Source organism: Pinus tabuliformis, chromosome J, assembly GCF_031772625.1.
Source record: "Pinus tabuliformis cultivar Carrire ecotype Pingquan chromosome J, CPIR1, whole genome shotgun sequence".
Lineage (NCBI taxonomy): Eukaryota > Viridiplantae > Streptophyta > Pinopsida > Pinales > Pinaceae > Pinus > Pinus tabuliformis.
In genome coordinates, this window is record NC_142295.1 from 1481782459 (window position 1) to 1481805640 (window position 23182).

The window sequence follows — 23182 nt, forward strand, 5'->3', positions numbered from 1 at the left end:
TGAGCTGTTGTCACAATATATTGTTGTTGATCCTTGTTGTTTCTTCTTTAGTCCATCCAATACTCTTCTTAGCCATACTTCTTGACATGTTGTTGATGTTGCTACTACATATTATGATTTTGTTGACGAAAGTGTCATAATGGGATGCTTCTTAGATGCCCATGAAATCACACCTGAACCAAGATGGAACACAAAACTAGAAGTGATCTTCCTATCATCCAAACTACCTGCAAAATCACTATCTGTGTATCCAATCAAATCCTTATTTTCTATGCTTGCATACATTATGCCACAATCTCTAGTTCCTGCTATGTGTCTCAGAATTCCTTTTCCTGCACTCCAATGTGTGTTTTTTGGAGTCTCCATAAATCTAGAAATCAAACTCATTCCTTGCATGATATCCGGTCTTGTAGATGTGAGATACATGAGGCGGCCAACCAATCTTTTGAATAGATTTGGATTGACATTTGATCTTTCATCATCCTTGCTTAACTTTGTACCTGTTGCAAGTGGTAAAGGGACAGGTTTGCAATTTTCCATCCTGAATCTTTTCAACAAATCTTTGGCATATCTCTATTGACAAATAGAAAATCATTTTTCAGAATGCTTAACTTCTATGCCAAGAAAATATTTCATTAAATGAAGATCTGTCATCTCAAATTCTTTCATCATGGCTACTTTAAATTCATCTAACTCAAAATGAACTATAAAAAACATGTCGTCAAGATATAAGAAAATAATCAAAATCTATCCATGCTCATTTATGTTTGTGTACAAGCTAGGCTCAATGTTGCTTCTGCAAAATCCATTCTTAATCATGCAGTTGTAGCTTCTGCTATACCAAGCTCTAACTGCTAACTTCAGTCCATAGAGCACTTTCTTCAACCTGTAAACTTTGTCTTCATTACCTTCAACTTCATAACATGGAGGCTGCTGCACATAAATTTCTTCTTCTAGAATTCCATTCAAGAAGGCCAATTTCACATCCATCTGATATACTTTCAACTTATTATGAGCTATTGTGGCTAGAACTTCTCTTACAGTATCCAATCTGGCTACCGAAGCAAACTTTTCTGCAAAATATAATCCCCGTTGCTTCAAGAAACCTTTTGCTACAAGGCGTTCTTTAAATCTGTCAATTTCACATTTCTCATTCAACTTTGCCTTGTACACCCACTTTACACCTATGGGATTTTTGTCCTTTGTAAAATCAACCAAATCCTATGTATTATTCTTTTCAATAACTTCAATTTCTTCATCCATGGATTGCGCCCAATTTTCATCTCTGATTGCTTCTTCAAACGAAGAAGGTTGGAATGAAAACAATGCAAAAATTGAACTAACATCCAAATCATCATAAATATCTTTCAGACTTCTCATCTTTATCTTACCATTGCTTGATTCATCATGTGATTGATTGTTAGGAGAACCTCGATCTGTTAATCTTCTTGAATATCTAAGTTTCTTAGAAAATCTTGGAGTCCTTGTTGTTGTGTCTCTATTTTGTGTCTTCACTTGTGATTCTTGCTGCTTCTTTTCTGCTACATCATCTTCTTCCATCAGTGACACTTGTGCATCAATTGTTTTATCTACAATACAGTTCCATGAGTCTTGTTCTTTGAACACAACATCTCTGCTAATTATGGTCTTCTTGGTGACAAGGTTATATAGTTTGTAAGCCTTTGATTGCTCACTATAACCAATAAATATGCATTTTTCACTTATATCATTCAATTTGCCTCTTCGTTCTTTAGGAACATGTGCATAAACTACACATCCAAATAATATGAGATGAGATACGTTGCAAGACATACTTGACCATGCTTGTTATGGTACTTTGTTCATCACACTCTTTGTAGGAGATCTATTGATCACATAAATAGAACATGCAACTGCTTTTGCCCAATACTCATTCGACAAGTTTATGCCTTTCAACATGCTTCTTGCCATGTTCATAATTGTCCTGTTCGTTCTCTCTGCTACACCATTCTGCCGCGATGTGTACCTAGTTGTAAACCGTCTTTTGATTCAATGTTGTTTGCAGTAATCATGGAATGCTTTTGAATCATATTCTCGATCACGATCTGGCCTCAATAGTTTGACATGTCGATCACTTTGGTTCTATGTTAAGGCTTTGAATTCTTTAAACCTTGAAAAAGTTTCAGACTTTTACTTCAAGAAGTAAACCCAAGTCTTTCTGCTATAGTCATCAATGAAAGTGATGAAGTAACAACTTCCACCAATCAGTTGTGTCCTCATAGGTCCACACAAGTATGTATGCACTATCTAAAGAGGTTGATTTACTCTGTATGCAACTCCCTTTAGAAAAAATTCATGATGTTTCTTTCCCTAGATGAAACACTCACAATTAATAACCAGTTCTTTGATGGGAGGTAATCCTCTGACCATCTGTTTCTGTTGCATCTATCTTAAACCAGAAAAGTGCAAGTGTCCAAATTGAAAGTTCCATAACCAATAATCATTATAAGAACATGGAACTGTAAAAGAACTGACCTAATCACTATAATTCATAATTAGAGGAAAAATTTTGTTCCTCGTCATCTACTCCTTCGCTATCAGCTTCTTGCCTGGGGGCTTGTCATATATAATACATTGTTGACCTTGAAAGATAACTTTGTATCCTTTCTGTGTAAATTGGCAAACACTTGTCCAATTATGTTTGAGATTGGGAACATAATATACCTCTGATATTATCTTCGGTTCCCCCTGCTTGGTTAGAATGCTGAACACTCCTTTGCCATCTACATCCACAGTCTTGTCAGTTCCCAACTTTACCTCTTTTTTCACAGATTGATCCAATTTTGCAACCAAATTCTTGTTGCCTGTCATGTGGTTACTACAACCACTGTCTAATAGCCACACATTATCAGAAGGTTCATGCATGGTATGGTAAGCTAGGAACATGGAGTTAGTACTCTCTACAATGACATTAATTCTATGGTTCCCTTGATCAACTATCCTCTTCCTGCAATCATGAGAATAGTGACGCAATTTATTGTAATAATAACACATTTCCTTTGATTTTTCAACTCTTTGATTATTCCTGAAGCTTCTGTTGGTGGTTTCACTTTCATGTTCATGTTCTTCTCATCCATCTCTTTGACCACCATATCTTTCGCTTCATCCTCTGCCTCTCGATCTACTTCTGCCTCGACCTCTGTCTCTTGAAATAGAAACCTGACTTTTGAAATTGGTCTCTAAAGTGGAATCCTTATTTATGTCTATCCTTGCCTCATGTGATAGAAGTGATCCCATCAACTCATCAACTATTAATGATGCCAAATCCTTGGTTTCTTTTATGGCTGCTACGACAACATCAAATTTGGTAGACAAAGATTTGAGGACCTTCTTAGCCACTGTTTGATCTTTAATTTTCTCACCAAAATTTTATACTTGATTCATGAGAGAATCGATGTCCTCTGTCTCCTTCATCTGCAGACTTTCAAAATATTTCCTAGTATTCTACAACTTAACAATATTGACTTTGGCCATACCTTTTATAATCTGTCGCCAAAGTATCCCAAGCTTCCTTTGTTGAATATATGATCATAATCTTCTGGAACACTACTCGGTCTACTCCTTGCTAAAAAAGTTGCAACGCTTGTGCATTCTTCTTCTTGTATTTCTTCCATTGTTCCCTCTTTGCATTAGTGAGAACTTGTTCTTCTACTCCATCCTTAGGTTCTGAAAACCCAAACTGGACATAATCCCAAACATCATGAGCCTGCAAAGTGGTTGCCATCTTAATTTCCCACACATCATAATCCTCCCCTGTAAAAAGTAAGAACTAGGATTGGGAATTCAAAAAAACCATCTTCGTTCAAAAACCCTAATTTTTTTTGTTTTTATAAACTTGCAAAACTCCTTAAAAAAACTCCTTTTAATAAAACCCTTGTTATCTTTTTTTATATATAAAAAATCTTTTAACAAATATTTATATATAAAAAAACCTTTCATATAAAATCTTTTATAAAAAAAATATTTATATACTAGAACTACACTATATTGTGACAACCTAGTTTAGTTTGATGAGTTTGTTAAAAAAAATAAAACCATGTGACTTTCAAAAATCCACGCCTTCGTGACTTTCAAAAAACAAGGATTGAGTCTGTATTGAGTCACGGATTTATGATGTTTATTAACGGCTCGTGCTGTTTCGATCACATAAAAACTGTACACATAACTTGCATAAAAATTATGTAGTTTATGTATTAATTAAATGTGAAATTTGCTTATTGTTTTAATAGTTTAATAAATTTGTAATGTAATTAAAAAAAAATGGGCTTTTTTTATCGGTGCTGTAGTATTACGGATTTTGTGATTTTTCCTCGGCTCTAATATTAATTTGTTGCAAAAATAGAGATAGCACTAAAACTTGATAATTTGAACTCATGAAGGTATTTAACCTTTTCCAACTAATCACTAGCCTAAAATATCTTGACATGCAACCACATACTTAATTCGACTATGACTTAACTCGACTTGACTCAACACTTCAACACTCAACAACCAGTTAAGTGACTCTCCAATTTTAACCAATTCTAAAATAATTAACTTATTTTAACAAAATCTACCAATCATATTTTCAATCTATTAGGTATATTACTCTCTTTAAAAATAATAATGTAGGTGTAGTTATAATTTATTAAAAATTTAAAAAAAATTAACCAAAAATTAGGTATATTACTCTATTTAAAAATAATAATGTAGGTGTAGTTATAATTTATTAAAAAAAAAAAAAAAAAAACCAAAAAACTCATATCCAATTTTCAAAAATCTCCAAAGCCAGACCTCGGTAACGATATGCACCCCAGCCCCGAACCGTTAGTTGATTGAGTGAAGGAAGTGGCCGACCATGAGGCGTCCAAGCTCCAATGCCTGCTTCCAGTTCGATGAGCAAATGAGGATCTGTCGGGGGTTAGGGTTTGAATATTTTAATGACCAAATTTGAGGAGGTGAAAACTTGCAAGGCTTCAGTGTTTCATATAGAAGCATGCTTTTTTTTTCAGAAGAAAAAGAAATATATTATATTGAGGCAATATTTACAGCATGACCTGTCGATAACAGTGAAACTATATGGTTCCCATGAAAATGGTGACCGGACTCATAAGACAGGTTGAACAGATTTTACATGGACATATTTAAACAAAACCACTGGACACCAAAGAGTCAAGTGCTATAAAAAAGGACACATAAAACACATAAGTCACATGATATTGCCACATCGTGTAGCTGGATGATCTAATTGACATATACATAACCAAAAAGATCGACAAAAGAGAGGAGCCCAAAATATTACTCAGATGGAAGTCGGCTGCCGAGACAGGCATTCGCCGGAAAGAGCTCAAAAAGATGTAGGTCATGACAGCTGATACTCCGAGAGTATGAAAACACAAGCACAATGCTCCAGTCTGCGAACCTGAAGATCTCTTTGCTCTATCTATGGATCGATTCATAAAGAGAGGAGAAGCTTATCAAGACGGACTTGAAGGAGACGTTTGTGTCTTCAAATATTTTTAAATTTCTCCACTTCCAAACACACCATAACACAATAGGAAGGATTGGCCACTTATATGCCTCTTTTCTTCCCAACTAGGCAAAAGCTGCATTAACAGAAATGAAACACAGGTGAGGAAAATGTAAAGAAAGAGCCAAATCATACTAGATTTGTTGGGTGGCCTCCCATTTGAAGAACATGTGGAAGTTTGTCTCCTCCTCAGCTTTGCACAACACACATCTGCTAGGACCATGCCACGACCTCTTCCTCAAGTTTTCCCATGTTAAGTTTTTGTTGTAGAAAACTAACCATGAGAAAATAATCACCTTGAGAGGACAACCAAGTTTCCACCATTGCACCAGAAAAATCTGTCTGATAGGGATATTTTTTTTGGAAACGAGATCACAATAGATATCTTTAACAGTCGCTGTCGAATGTTGTGATAGGGACCATACTAAGTGATCTTCAGCCTTAGCCCGCTTTATCCCTCCACCATCTAGAGCGTTCCTTACATTTTCCCAAGGTAATAGCAAGGCATGAGGGAGGCCAATGTCAGCAGCATCCTTCAGAGAGAGCGTATGGCCCCTCCACTCCGCAATGATCCTGTGCCAAGTAAAAATACGCATTCTGTGAAGGAAAAAAAGAAGAGGGTCCGAAACATGGAGATTCCCCCTAAAACCAGCAAATGAGTCGAAACCAATGAAGATTTTCCTTCCAGAGAACATCCTCCATTTCAGATTGATTATGAAGTATTTTTCCATTTTTCTGAAGCCAAGCCAAATTGCAGAACCCTGTTTAATTCCAATGGAGCCAAGCCTGTACCAGAACTCCATACTTCTGCCTTTTTGGTACTTCTGATGAATTATTTCACTCCAAGGATTTGTACCGAAGATACTTCTCCACATGGATTTGCAAACCAAAGCTTTACCGAAAAGCCTTAGATCCATCAGACCCCAGCCCCCGAGCTTTTTTGCCAACGTTAGGAGATTCAGTTTTGTTAGGTGGATTTTGCCTCTATTTGCTTTAGCACCCCAAATATAGTTGGCGGAGATCCTGTTCATGGCATGGATAATACTGGCTGGGAGGAGATAAAGATGGGCCCAGTATACCGCCATTTGCATCAAGACAGATTGGGTGAGGACGACTCTACCTCCCAACGATAAAGATCTATGTTCCCACATAGAAATCTTGCTATAAAATCTCTCTACTAGCCATCTCCAATCATTCTTTGAATAAGCCTTGGCTTTAAGGTGGAATCCCAGATACTTAATTCCATCTAACAATGATCTTGTTTCTATCCCGAAGAGCTGTGAGATCCATAAAGTCGTGTCCCAGTCGGTTTCATTGTGATACAGGACCGATTTGGCCTTGTTAATAACAAGCCCAGTCGCCTTTTGGAAATGGTCAAGAATATTCTTAATACAAGCCCAGGATGCTTTTGACAACATTGCAAATAACAGGACGTCATCAACGAACAGATTATGAGAAATGTAAATATGCTTGCATATCTTTACCGGAGCATACGCTTTTTCCTCCACTGCTCGGTTGATGTGCAGACTCAAGGAGTTCATGGCCAATATAAAAAGGAGAGGCGACAGTGGGCAGCCCTGACGCAAGCCCCTTTCCACGTGAAAATATGGGGAGGGAACACCATTAACAATGACAGCATAGTTAACATTTTCTATACATGCCATAACCCATCGAATAGGGCCGGGCTTCAGACCGATTTTCGCCAAGAGACTTTGCATAAATCCCCAATCCAATACATCATAAGCTTTCTGAAGGTCGATCTTCATAATAGAAGCTTATGTTTTATGCAAGAACATAGAATGTAAGCATTCCTGTGTGCTAGCTACGGCATCTAGAATATTTCGGCCTTTTAAAAAAGCATGTTGATTTGGAGATAGATAGGATGCCAGCATCACTTTGATTCTTTTAGCTATAATCTTTGTAATAATCTTGAATGTAATGTTGCATAAAGAAATCGGCCTGAAGTCCCAGAATTATTCAGGCTCTCCCTTCTTTGGGATAAGAGCAATCAGAGTGGAAGTAGTGTGGTTGTGAATGCAACCCGATAGTCTGGAGGCTTCCACCATACTGAGCAGATCCACTTTGAAGAGGTCAAAGAAATGGATCAAGAAATCAATTGTCCATCCGTCAGGACCAGGGGATTTGTCTTTCTTGAAAGACTTCATAATTCCAAGAAGTTCATTTTCAGTGGCTGGCTGGAACAGAGCTTTGTTCTTCTCCTCATCAAACATTTCCGGAACCAAGTCGATGCCCCATAGAATATCCCTGAAAGCAATATCGTTTCTACTGCAGTATTGTTCCTTGAAAAAACTAACTGCCTGCTTTGTGATATCCTCCTGTGAAAACATGTACCCGCCCTTATCATCCTTTATTTTCCATATAGAATTTTTGGCTCTCCTTGCATTAGCATAGTTATGGAAAAACTTGGTGTTTTTATCTCCTTCCTGGATCCATAAAGCTCTGCTTTTGAGCCTCCATTTTTCTTCCTCCTTTTGCAACATATTGAATTTATCCTTCTCCAAATTCCTTAATCGGCACTTCATCTCAAAAGAGCAGGAGGCATATTCTGTTGATCCCAGCAACAAGTCCAGCTCTTTTTGAATCCTATGTAATTCTTTTCTATCTTTCTGACACTTTAGAATCTGCCATTTTTTCACCATTCCCCTGATCTCCGCCAATTTTTCTCTTCAAGTAGAGAAAATGTGGAGTTTGTCCCTTACCTTAATCTCTTTCCATGCATTTTGAATGTATTCATTGAAGGCAGAATCCTCGAGGAGACCTCTGTCAAACTTAAATGAGTATCCCAATCTGAATTGATTTCCAAGCCATGTTAATAGAATGGGGCTGTGATCAGAGATCATAATATTTTCCATAGATAAGCTTCGCATGCCCAATTTTTCTAGGATGTTGCTATGTACAAAAAACCGGTCTATTCCTTTTGCTATATAGGCCTTGTCTACTCTGCCATTTGTCCATGTCGGTTTCATCACCACAGGAGTAATATCTACCATATTCCTGTTGAGCATCTCTATATTAATGAGATCAGCAAGTACATTGTTTAACTTCCCCTGGCCCCATACCTCTTCAGATCTCAAAGCAGCGTTTAGATCGCCAGCAATAAGGAGATGATCGATGTCAAACAGATCTGTGGCAAAAATGCTTCTCCAGAAGGGAACACGGTTTTTATATGGTGCATAAATATTAAGAATATTGATGGGAGAGTCACATCCCCTGATAGAAGCCGCTATAATAATCCCTGCACAAAACTTGTACGCCTTAGCTCTTACACGATCTGGATCCCAGAGAGTAGCCATGCCCCCTGATAAACCACTAGCCTTTGTAGCAACCATGTACCATGTAGGGAGCATTTTCCTGAAGTATGATATAGTATCCTCCTGGTTTTGCATGGTTTCTTGGATGAGGATCATACTAGGACTGGAATGGAAAAAGAAATTTTTTAGCGTTATGAATTTGGGATCAACACCAAGGCCCCTAATATTCAGAGATATGATAGGGATCATTTAGATGATTCGTTAGCCAGACTTGCTCTAAGGGGCTGTGAATCAGACATATCATAGATAGGCACCTCAACCAAAGACAAATTTCTAATTCCAGTATGAGTTACTGTAGTTCTCCCTCTAAAGTGTCTACTGCCACCCCTACTCTTCTTCCGGACCGTAATATTCCTTGCCGAATCCGGACTGATGACAGGCATAACATTTGGTCTAGGCTTGTGTATCGTAAGCGGCTCCAGCTCAAGGGATTTCGAATGAAGCAAATGATCCAGATCACTGTCATAGAGATTGACAGGCGATGTAGCAGGGGAATTTAGAGGGGTAAGCCCGACATACAGTTCTTTTCCTCTATTGAGGCCCAGTCCAGAACTATCAGGTTGCGGCGATGATGATGAGATAGGAATGGGAATAGTACCCACAGAAAAGTCCTCCCCCTTCGATAGCCGGTGATGAGAGTCAGGTAAAAACTCCTTCTGAATCATGGGGCGCGATGATGGGACAGGCCTATCCTCTCTCGGCTCAGGAATGGGGGATCTTTGGATCCCAGACAAACTGCAATTGACAGGGCTATTTGAAGTATTCAGACAATCAGGGAAGGACTCTGGGGGCACGGACGGATCAACAGATTGATCGCGAGGGGGCTCAGGATCTCTGGGACAGTGAAACGGGATACTCGGGGAGGATGGAGGAGATGGTAAATCATTTCCGAACGACTTTTGCCTATCCCGTCTGAAACCATACAATTTGACACTGGGACAGTTTTTGACTAAGTGGCCCGTTTTGCGACAAGCAGCACACCTAAAAGGTATACCCCAGAAATCCAGTCTTTGATTAATAATCTGATTTCTCCAACTAATCTCAATATGGTCAGGATAACCACCCCTAAACGGCTTTTGAATGAGAATCCATGCGATTCTTTTGTCTTTTTCGCCCAAGCACCATGGATCTACATAGATGAAACATCCTATAGCATTGCCAATCACCTCCAGAGTTTCACTGGACCAGAGCTCTAGGGGAAGGTTCGGGCATTTCACCCATATAAGATTATTCATGCGGGTGTTTTTCAAAGGATTAAAGCCGATATACAATCTGTACAGAGCAATAAAACTCCTTTTGAAAACCCATGGCCGACTCTGGATGGCTTCGGCGTCAGCAACACTTAAGAAGTGGAAACAATACCACTCACTCATAAGACTTGATATGACTGGGACGTAGCCAATGACTAGTTTCCAGAAGTTCACCAACCATTTCCTCATGTCATAATCGGACATTTCAGGGAAATGCCATTTTCCAATAAGCGCCAGGTTCTGCAGGCTCTCTATTCTATCATCTAACTGCGCACTCTCAATTCTTATTACCGGCGGAGGGGGGGAAGTTTTGGCAGGCTTGTGTAGCTTATTATAGCTGTGACTTTTACCCCCGATGCTTTTACCTCCCTGTGACATAGATAGCTTGACCACCAAGTCGTCTAAAGTTGATCTCCAATCCCCTGCCAAAGCGACAGCACCCAGGCTTGTTCAGCCTCCACGGTGGCATTGATAAGGTCTTCCGTGGCAATGGCGTCAGAGACCCCCTCCATGCACCGCCAAAAAATTCCCTCGAGATATGAGGACAATCTAGATATATCCAATTCTAGAAAAGTACCAAAAATTTAATGGAACCTGCCAACTGAAACCTGCCTCGTCCTATGGGAAGTAAATAACAAAGCAGATGCGTGTACAGAATAAGGACTATGAGAGACAGATATGCAGGGAAATTCATAAGATATCCTTCTGCAAATGATGTCCTAAGAGTTACATCTATTGCCACCCAGGATCCCAGAAAGGATATATCAAGGATTTAGATGTAAGGGCACGTACAGGGATTAACTCAAAACATAATGCCTAGACCAATTTAAAAAGTCCGGGGGAGGACAATAACATGACCGGTCATCGGAAAAAATTCCGAAGGGGATGATAGACCAAAAGATACCGGGACTTGATTCCAAGACCTCTGGAGAGACACTAATTCCGAAAGGGAGGAAAGACCAAAGAAACCGGGGGTCGATTCCAAGACCTCTGGAAAAACACTATGTGCTATGAAGAAGGTTCATCACAGTCCAGACAACAACAATAAACCTTAAAGATGCACCACCAATATCCTATCTTAAACCTTACGTCAGTGCAAGGTTTATATATGATAATTGAATTTCTAAGTCTAAGAAAAATAACTTTTATCATCTTGAAATTTCTTCATCAAGACCAGAGATAGGTATATAGTTGTTCATATAACACTTAATGTAGAAGAACTGAAACTAGGACAAAAACCAGACATCATCCATGAAATTATAATAACAGAGAAGATAATAATGTGAAACACGTGAAGCAGAGATAAGGAAAAAACAGTCACTGACATGGAGCGAGAGATGAGACACCCCGAATGTGAGCTCCAGATGAAACAAACACCAGACATCCTGCCAGCGTCGTGATAAAGGATAATATTTATGAAGAGTATAGGATTAAAGAGGCCATGCTGCGCAGGAGCCGAACGCAGAAGGGAGGCGTAAAAAAGGGCTACGCAGGAACCAGAATAAGGAAAAAGGCAGAAGGGTGACGGAAGATGACCAGCGCAGAGGCCAAGCGCAGAAGGGTGGCGGAAAGACTTGCACAGAAGCCGGTTAAGGTAAAAAGACAGAAATTTTAACTTGACCCAAATATAGACACCAACACCCAACATTCGCTCCGCATGCATGGGGGACGTGTCGATGAGATGAGGGCCCTCGCGCAGGCCATTGATTGGTTCATGCTTGCGCCGGAGGGTCGACGTCTCAGGCCGGGATTGGGTAGCTAAGGATCCCTGGGTGTTGGTGGTTCGCCTGGTTCCCACGTCGCAAGTGCTCGCTCCGCTCCGCTCCCTTCAAAATCATTCATACGGAAGCATGCTTTGTATTCGATTAATTTAATTTTTTACGGTTGATTTAATTTAATTAGCTTTAATTTTAATTTGGAAATAGAGTTTTAGTTAATTTAATTTGTGAATGAGATTTAATTTATGAATATGGTTTTATTTTATCATGGGTTATTATTATAAAATAAATAAGGTTTTTAAAATTTTAATTTAATTATCAATAATTATTAGATAAATGTTATATATAATATTTTAATAAATTGAAATATTAATTAATATATTAACAGAGATGTTAATTTATTAATATAATAATTAATATATTAATATTTAATATTAGGGTTTATAATTAGGGATTACCCTATATCAATCACATTTATTAATGTGGTTGTGCTTATTAATTAGAAAATAAACATGTATATTTCAGATTAATTGGTAAAAATATATAAGATGAAAGATTAGAAAGATAATGCATTTTCATGAAAAAATTGCTAAATAAAGTATGTAGAAAGAAGTAAAGTATAAGGCTATTATTTTTCATTTAAACATATAGTTTTCAATTAAGTGTCATTGGCAAAGCATAAAATCTTATAATCCCAGCCTATTTTTATTTTGTTGAAACCAATATTAACATATTTCTCTTCTATGAAGACAACTCTAGTTAAAAATTCTAGTATTTTTAATAAGTTATTAGAAGAAGGAACTTGAATATTTATTTTTTATAACATTGATGATAGAAGCTACTTTTTGTTCCAAGAAATCAAATGTCTTTTAAGAGCTACATGTAGGGAAAAAAATGGCGGTTGAAGAAACAAAATAAAGTGTAAAGTGTTTGAAGATACTATTATAGGTTTGGAGCATAGTGGAAAGAAGCCACATAAATGTTCCAAGGTAATAGGTACAATTATTTCCATGCTTTAGGGAAATTTCAAAAAAATCTTGGAAATTAATGCCTTATGAGTCTCATCTTACTATTTTCAATGAACATCATGGAAAACCTCTTAGTACGAAGGTTAAATGGACTTAAATGTTCCATATTTATATAGTTTGACCATAAATTCTAGAGCTAAGCAAAAATACTAAGGGTCTGTTACCCTTTGCAAGTGAAGAAGATGCTCTAGTGCAAAGATAATAATTTAAAACAAAAAAAGGCATTATCGAGGTACAAGTTTATCTAGCAAGTAGAGAACAAAGGAAGTTGGAAGGAGTGGTGCATGTGGGTGAATGTGTGAACTTCATGGGCCTTTTAGATGTAATCTAAAGTCTAAATAACCCATTGATGTTAGGGAAATCCAAAATGTAAATAAGTTCATGGAGGTGGTACCTAATAGTTCATATGTGACATTAGCCAGGTCAAAGGAACGTGCCTAAAATCAATGATTGTGTTTTACTCCATAATTTTTTTATTACACAGGAAGCCACTGTGAATATTATCAAAAGGAATATATGTCTACTTTTCCATGTAAAAACACGTCCACTCTCTAGCCAATAGAATAGAGTAACATATTCTTTAGGGTTTAAGGTCATTCAACAATAAGACTTGAATCTATTGTAATGATGCATTCAATATGACCTCATCATGTCGCTCATTGGAATTGAATCTGGTTGGGAAGGATAAAAAGCATTCATCGTAATCACTTAAGATAAATCCAATTGACACACAAACACACACATCAAGTTCGAACCAAATTCATAAGGCCCTATGCTCAAGCATAAACACATGTCACTCTTGTAACAATAAAGAGAGATTTTATAAGATAAGTTTATATAGGTTGTAAAGTGTTCAGGGAAAGATAGATCACTTTTGGTATAATAAGCCTACTTTGCACATCATGACTTCAATGCCATACCAAAAGGTGTAGAATATTGAAATATGAAATTTGTTTGGTGTGAAACCCCCTTTTCATTTCCCCAAAATTTGTGATGTAATTAAACACTTGTAATGCTCAGTTACCAATATTTATATAATGTAATAGACTTTACTATGTGATGAACCAACAAATCATGATGCCTTGGGGAGGAGAGAAAAATTAACTATGGAGGAAAAGATGCAAGGGTGGGTGGGAAAAATCCTAGCCTTTCATGAATAAATATCATTTTCCTTGATGCGATGGTCGATATTCAGAAGACACTTCTAGAAAAAGATTGGCGAGAAGAAGGCTTATGCTATGATAATAAAAATAAGGAGAAACCATCAAGGGGTTCCGTGTTCTTATTTTCTCCTTAGCTTTTTTCTCATAATCTCTCACTTAGAAATTTGATTTGGCAAGAGAAATGGTGGTAGAACCCAGAGAGGTTCACACCTTGAGACTATTTAAGGATTGTGAGTGACAACCTATGTGACAAAGACTGAGTGTTAATTTTGTGTGAAGGAGATTGGCCTTCACTTTTAGTGTTAAATCCAGTTTGAAAACTATGTGCTAAATCTTTGAGTTAAGTTTTCCTTCAAGGCATCAATATATGGCACAAGGGTGGCTAGTTGTGAGAAAAAGTATAGAACAATTGAGCCTAAGTTGAGGTGGAACGTGGCTCACCATACTTTAATTCAATATTTTTGGTTACAATAGATATATGTTTATTTCCCTGTTATTGATATTTTTTGCATGAATGATCTTTTGATATGCAAGAATTATTGTGGCTATTATATTATTTTATTTATGATCATTATGTTAGTTATGATGGTAAAGTTTGGAGTAGTGGTTTGAATTCAACTAGTTGTCGAATTCAAATGAATTGGTAGGCAATGCATGATAATTTTGGGTCATTGCATGTCTTCACTATTAATTTCATGTCATCCTTATTAATTGCATGCTTTCCCTATTAATTGCATGTTGGATTTTCTTTAATTTCCTCTCCAGACTATAAGTGATTTCATGGATTTTAACGGTGGAATCCCGAAATATGATTTATGGGGTAAACATGTCATTGATTGACTATAACTTTTCTTTTGAGGGGTTCTGGAGGCTAAAACTTAGACCATAGTGAGGGAAAGTCTGATTGATCATCTGGTCAAATTTTTAAATCTTGATTCATTATATTTAGAAAGTTACATTGTAAGAAAGTCGCGCTTCCTAAATGCCCTTGAAATAAGGCCAGTTTGGCATTTTCGCTATAATTTTTTTATCTTTTATTTTTTCAGTTTTTTAATTAATTAATTAATTGTTGTTGTTGTTGTTGTTATTATTATTATTATTTCTTTTCTTTCTGGGTGATTTCATAGGATGAAACTTGGACCATACTTACTGTAAATACCAAGGAAATTCTTGTATATATTTTAGATCTTTATTTTCTATAATTTCAAAGTTATTCTCTAAGAAAATCTAAATTTTTGAATGCTCTTGAAATAATGTCAGTTTGGTATTTTCATTATAATTTTTCTTCTAGAGGCTGAAAATTGGACCATACTTAGGGGGAATTCCAAAGAATGTATTGTAAATATTTTAAATCTTGGTTCACAATACTTTCAGAAATATTGCCTGAGGAAGTCAGATCTCCTAAATGCTCCTAAAATCATACCTAAAAATAGGTCAGCTTGGCATTATTACCATAAAGTTATTTATGAGAGGATTCAGACTATGAAACTTGCAGGAGATAGACAAAATATCTCAAAGGTACCTGCAATAGAAATTTCATATTTTGATCCTTTATAATTTCTAAGATATACACTGTGGAATATTTGTGTTTGAGAGAAATAAGTAATGCACACAAAGTGTTTGATGAAATTGTCCAATGAAATGTGTTTTTTGGATGGTAATTCACAATGTGTGGGAACAATCTGATAAAATTATTTATAGAAACTATGATGCCCAACATCCCTAATGAAGGTTTAGGGGGTTGGGTGTATTATAAAGTGGTACATGAGCTAATTGCGAAGATCGTGAGGAAGAAGGGAAATTGATACCTTCTATCCTTAATCAAGAATTAAGGCACAAGGTATGTTAGACTTGGTAGGGGTACTTTTCTCAAACATTTTACAAACATTTAGAAATATTGAAATGTCAAGCCTCCTTAGTGAGAAATGAAGTTGAGATTCAAAGGATAAATCTTATTCCTCATATTTATTTTTGGTATTCAAGACATACAAAATAATGAATGCTTATTCCATTATGTGTCTATTATTGAAAAATGATGGTATAAGAATGAAATTATTAGCATTAAGGATGCTAACATACAATTTAACTATCAACTATTTAGGTTGATTGTCATGTATGAACATTGTTGAACAATCTTTTGGTGGGGAAACCCTTGGTTCAATTCCTTACATATGTAGCTTTCAATATGGTATCAAAGTATGCTAAAGGTAGTGGGACATATAAATAGAATTATTGAGATCAATCATTGTGAATGGGAATGTTTTTGAACTATAAAGAACTTATATAGTCCCTATAAAGTGTACCTGAGATCATGGGGTGTTTGGAGATAGTAATCCACACATCTAAATTTAATTATTAAATGTGTTGTTTGTTTCTAGGTGCATACCTCAATTGTAAAACCATTGTTTACCAGAGGTAGGGCCTAATTTTAAGCCATATCATGTATAAGTTTCATCATGGTATTAGGTCAAGGAATCCTCATGAGGGATACCAATAAATTTTTTAAGTCATAGTTGAGGGCTAATGCCCTGAATTGGAAATTAGCTCAATGGTAGTTGATAATTGTATTCACCAAGCATAAACTCTCAAATTCATTTCTATATTGTAATTTTGTCTTATACTTGACTTGATTCCATAACAATAGTAGTAGGATCATTCAAAAGCATTGAAGGGTGAATGTACATAACATGGAATCAAACTAGTCATCATTGTAGAGGTTATAGGTGATTTTAAGCACACTTGAGAAAGGATTGAACTAACATTTAATAAAAATGCAAGCTTTCTTCAAATAAGAATAAACTGATAATTTGAGAAAACATAATTTATGTTGGTTTCTGTTGGCACCTAATCTTTGGGATTATTAAAATCTATGTAAATATTGTAAATAACAAAATAAAGGAAATTGGAAAATGAAGAGGTGATGGGATATGAATCCCAATAGTATCCCTCTTCTTGTATATATTCATGTTCTCTCTTAATGCAAAATAAAATTTGATTCTTGGAGTTACCCTCCTGGCCTGACATGGTATCAGAATAGGTCCTAAATTAGCCCCCTTTTGCATGTAACGCCTATAGAATTTTTCCATCCTTTATCCTTTCATTAATAACAGAAAGGTTTTGTCCTTTTCTATCACTTTGTCCTCTCTGTGAACTCTCTAACAATCGAATCCTCTGACCTACATACCCAGATACCTGAGTACGCTTTAGATTTGTGTGCTTCATTCCATGCCTATCTACCCAAATCTATGTGTACGTCAACCGTTGAAAAAAAAAAAATTGATGATGACCATGGTTGTGTCATAATGAATTACAAAGAATGCATCAGCTACTTCACCATATATAGTGAGGTCATCCTTTACAGAGAGCTTATTGCAGGCTTCAAGAAAATCAAATGGCATGAGTATAGATCAAATGTTATATGCTACATCATTCTATATCATCATTCAATAATATTTGATGTAGTGATCGTAGACCATGTGTTGGCTTCTTGCATATGCTGGTATGCATTTTGTTGACTATGCATTGAACTTTTTGGGTGGTCGATGAAGTTTTTGGTGCATTGTTGACTATGCGTTTAAATTCTTTGGAGACTGTGCCTGCATGCATATATGGTGTATTTTTTTTGGTTGAATTGAATGCTATGTGAATGCACCTTATATGGAATAATCTTAAATTATAGGATTTTTATATATATCATTTGTTTTAAATATTACACTTTAGAAAGTGTGTATGGCGTATGGCATATGAAGGCATGCATGGTGCATATAATGGGATATGAAAGTGGGTTGAAAATAAGTTGAGTTCCTTCTTGAAAGCCATATAGTATGTGATGGTATTAAAGTATGATGGTATGTATGGCATGCCATATGAATTATATATATGATGGAGGTATATTAATGAATTTTGAAGACATAGCTACTCAATTTTAATACAAATACATTAATCTTTTGTTGCAACCACTATAATTACTTTGAGACCAGAATAGATTTTATGATGCATTCACTTATATCCATAGTTGGAGTGGTTCTCTCTGGCAAAGAGAAATACCATGAGTGGTTCAAGAAGATAAAACACACCCTCATTTTCAACGAAATTTGTGTTGAAAAATGTGTAACTAGGTTCAATCATTATAAATATGAAATGTAATTTTGATTCTTGTCAATTGTAAAATGAAAGAAAAATATTATTATTGTTTTTGGAGCATGGGTTTCATGCTCAAGGTCTTTTATTTTATAGGTCAAGCACCCATTAAGTGTTTCTAGGGTTTTTCCTAGGTCAAGAGGTCAAAGAGTCATTATCATAAGTTGAAGACCCCTTCGGCATATTGTAACTTGTAAAGAAATTTTTTTTTATCATTTAAAGAATCAAAATACCCTCCAAGACCAAGTTAGCCTCACAGCTGGCAATATGGCCTAAGAGGAAGAGCCACATCCACCTTGACAAGCCTATATATAGGAGGAAACTCAACCTCCTTGAGATACATTCATTCCATCACTCATTCAAGTGAAGAAGGAGGAAGAAGAAGGAAATGAAGAAGGAAGAGGAAAAATGAGACTTCTATTTGGGTTATTTCTCTCTCACACATGCTACGAAGGACTAGGGTTTCTGCAATATATCTAGGGATAAAATCTACAATTTTGATCTTGGAGAAAAGAAGGTAAGAAGGTCAATTGAAGGTCACCAAGGGTCATCCTCAAGCTCTGAGATTCAGAGGAAGGAAAGCAAAGGTTAGAGGAAGGCCCAAAAGGTATATAAAAGCTCACACGTATGGAAATAACAACTTGTGGGGACCAAAATTTCATATCTGCAGTGGAGGCCAAAATTCTACAAGTGGAGGTTCAAGAAGTGCCACTAGAAGAGATTTGAGTAGGTTTGACTGGATCAAGGTTATCAAATCATCTGAAGAGGTTGGTATTGGTCTTGGAGGGTATTGGGTCCAACCATAAGGTCTTGGAATTTATCATTTGAAGAATATATAAGGAAGAAAATAAATTTATGTGTTTTCCTCTCAAGTGGAGAGGTTTTGGCCTTAGCTTGCAACCTATATTTTGTGTTCTTGTTCTTCTTCTTTTTTAAGCTATTTGATGATACACACATATAATAATAAGTAAAAAATCTAATAACTAAAAAGAAATCACAATTAGTTATTAAGTAAAGAGAAATCACTATAATAATTTCTCTATAGATTTATCATAATGGTATCAGAGCTAAGGTTGGCTAAGGGCATTATGAAGATCTTCACTACATTGAAGAAATTCCTCAAGAAGTGTTCAAACGTAGCAAGTTGTTTCAAGAAAGACATCAAAGAAGCATGGAATCTTCTATTTAATACAAATAATGAAGTAATCAAGTCAAAGGATGAAGGTCTCTTCTCAGCACTTACTGGCACATTCCAAGACGAGAACATTTGGGTAATCGATATTGGTGTATCTAGACACATGAATGGTCATCAAGAACAATTGAAGACAATATAAAAGGGAAAATATTCTTACTCAATGGAACTTGGAGATAATAAGAGCTATCTTGTAATAGGAATTTGATAAACCTATATAGAGCTGGAAAATGGAAGCAACATTCATCTCAACAACATCTTATTTGTTTTAGGTTTGCATAAGAACTTGCTTTCTATTTCAAGTCTAGAAGATAAGGGTGATAGAGTAGCTTTCATTGATGGAAACGGTGTAGTATGGAGTAAGAAATCAAGCATAGAGATTTCTAGAGAAATTTTTATTCATGAAGGAATACTTTAGAGTTTGATATCTCCTCTTTCATAATCTTTGGTTCACACTCAAATCAACCCAAGTGAACTCTGGCATAGAATATTTGGTCATATCCATTTCAGAATCCTTCCAACTTTAAGTTCTATATTAGATGGAATCCTGGAATTGAAAAAAGTTCACAAAGGAGTATGCAAAGGATGTGCATTGGGTAATAACACCAAGAGACCATTTGGACGCATTGCTTCACAGTGAAAAGAAACCTTGGATCTTATTCATTCTGGTGTCTGTGATCCTATTACACCAAAATCACTTGGAGTTCATCTATATTATGTTACATTTATGGATGAACATTCAAGAAAAACTTTGGTTTACTTAATGAAATCCAAGGCTGAAGTATTTACCAAATTTCAAGAATTCAAAGCTGAAGTAGAGTATACATCCAACGAAATCATAACCTTCTGTAATGAGTTTGGGATTAAGAGGAAGTTGATAGTCCCATATGTTATGAAGCTAACTCACAGAAAGATAGAAAATATAGATCAATGCCTTAGAAATAAGCCTCTTCGAGGGGGCAACCTCCTTTACATTACACAAATGAACAATTCTTCAATGATACAAATGACAAGACCTCCTTTCTATATATAGGAGTTTGAGGGGTCATAATGTAATCAGAGCCGACATAACAATAATAATGTAAGGGCACAAAAATAACAATAATGGGCTTCTATGGGGCACAACAATTACAATGTGGGGACTACATGGGCACAACAATATAATAAGGGGGTCTCACTAATAAAAGTAAGGGGTTAAACTAGTAGTATAGGGACCTAACATGACCCTCTCCTTCAAAAAGTGTTGTCCTCAATGCTTGAGTAGTTTTGGATCCTTCTGTATAAAATTCTCATCCTCCCATGTGGAATCTCTAGCGGGTAAGTTCTTCCACTTGATGAGATACTCTGAAATTTATTGATTTCCTAGTTGTCAGTTTCTTATTTTCGTGATTGCTTCAGGTTCCAATATGATTTTTCCTTCCTCGTCAAGTTCCGACAATATTGTTTGAATTGGAAGCTTCTCACTTATAAACTTCTTTAAGCATGAAAAATGGAAAACTGGGGGCACTTGGGAAGATGCGAGAAGCTCCAATTTGTATGCCATAGTACCAATCTTTTGAAGCTCCTTGTAAGGACCATAGTACTTTGGTGACCATTTATTATACTTCTTAGCTTGCTTGAGGGACATTTGTTTGTATGGTTTTATTCGTAAAAATACCCAGTCATCTATATCAAAACTTCTTTTGCTGCGATGTTCATCTACCTATTGTTTCATTTGATTCTATGGCAAAGTAAGGTTATCCTTTAAGAGTTAGAGAAGTTGTTGCTATTGTGGGTCTACCTTAACACCTTCATGAGATACAATATAACCCAAGAATTCCACCTCTTGTACTCCAAAGAAACATTTGGAGGTTTTCGCATATAATTGTTTCTCCTTCAATAGTCTGAGCACTCTATCAACATGTTGAACATGATCCTTCCAAGACTTATTGTAGATTAGTATATCATCAAAAAATACCAACACAAATTTTCTAATGAAGGTTTTGAAAATGGAATTCATCAAACCTTGGAATGTATAAGGTGCATTGGTAAGGCCAAAGGGCATGACCAAAAATTCATAATGATCCTAATGAGTTCTAAATGTTGTTTTCGAAATGTCTTCAGTATTCATTTTGATTTGATGATATCCTGCATGAAATTCCAACTTGCTGAAGTAAATTTCTCCATGCAATTCATCTAATAATTCATCAATGAGAGGAATGGGAAATTTGTCTTTAATAGTGAGCTTATTGAGCTCTCTATAATCCAGATACATGCGCCATGATCCATCCTTATTTTGGACCAATACTAGTGGAGAAAAGAAAGAACTTCAACTAGGTTGAATTATACCGGCCTCCAACATTTCTGCAACCATGCATTCAATTTCACTCTTTTGTGCAAAGGGATATCTGTAAGGCCTGATGTTTGGAGGAACACTTCCTAGAAAATGAATAGCATGATCATGATCACAAATAGGTGGGAGGGATTTGGGAGTCTCAAATACCTTGGACTGATTATCCAAGACTTTTTGGAGATCTCAAGAAATAGATGATTTCAACATGGGAACCTCTAGCGAACATAATTGTGCAGTTACGCCTCGTTTTTCTTTCTTTAGAAGTTTTTTCATTCTGTTAGAGCTGATTATCTTTCCTGGTTTCCCTGTGATAGCTCTTAATTCAACTTCCTTTCATTTTGAAGAAAATTTCATGAAAAGTTCTTGAAAATTAAAAGCTATTGCACCCAAGGATTATAGCCACTGGACTCCTAGTACAACATCATCACCACCCAATAGAATGGGAATTGTTGGGCTATTCAATACATATTCTCCCATGGATAGCTTGATATTATGGCACTTTCCAAAGCAATTTATGTTTCTTCCACTTGCAACTGTCACTTGACACTTTGGTGTTTGATATAGGAAGCAATTCAATTCCTTGGCTATATTACAATGAATAAAATTATGGGCACTACACGAATCAATCAACACTATCACCTTTTTCTTCTTGATATGTCCTTCTATCTTTATAGTTCGAGGAGTGGTAATTGTGGCCAATGCATTACAAGATATCATATTCATTTCTTCTTTCTCTAGAGTTCATTCCTGGTGAGTATCCTTTTCTTTTGACGTTTCTTGATCCTTTTCTTCCTAATATTTCACTGCTTGAACCTTCTTCTTCTTGATATGTCCTTCTATCTTGAGAGTTTGAGGAGTGGTAATTCCTGCCAATGCATTACAAGATATAGTTGTATTCATTTGTTCTTTCTCTAGGGTTGGCTCCTGGTGTACATCCTCTTCTTTTGACTTTTTTTAATCCTTTTCTTCCTCCTCTTCCCAATCTATGTAAAATAATTTCTTCTCAGCACACTTATGACCTTTAATGTATTTGCTATCCCAATTGTAACACTTCCCTTTTGCTCTTTTCTCTTCCAAATGTTGTGGTGTCAACCTTGTAAGTTTTGGAAGGCTAGGATAAACAAAACTTCCATCTTTATAGCTGTGAGGGGTAGACTTCCTTGTTTCCATAATTTTTCTTTCCACTTTTCTTGCCAACCTGTATGCATTCTCCAATGAATCAATCTCAAAGGCAAACTTGATGTTGAATGTTATCCTTTAAATTCCCTATGAACACATCAATCCTCTGCTTCTCTGGAATATCATTTACCCTTCTATTCAATTTTTGAAAGTCCTCAATGTGCTCTACCACTGAACCCTTTTGTTTGAGATTTATCAATTGGCTAAACAAGGTGTTTGTCTTTGTATCCTCATAATGTGCTATCATTTCCTCCATGAAAATTGACCACGTGACAAGTGGTTTACAAGAAAAAATCCCTT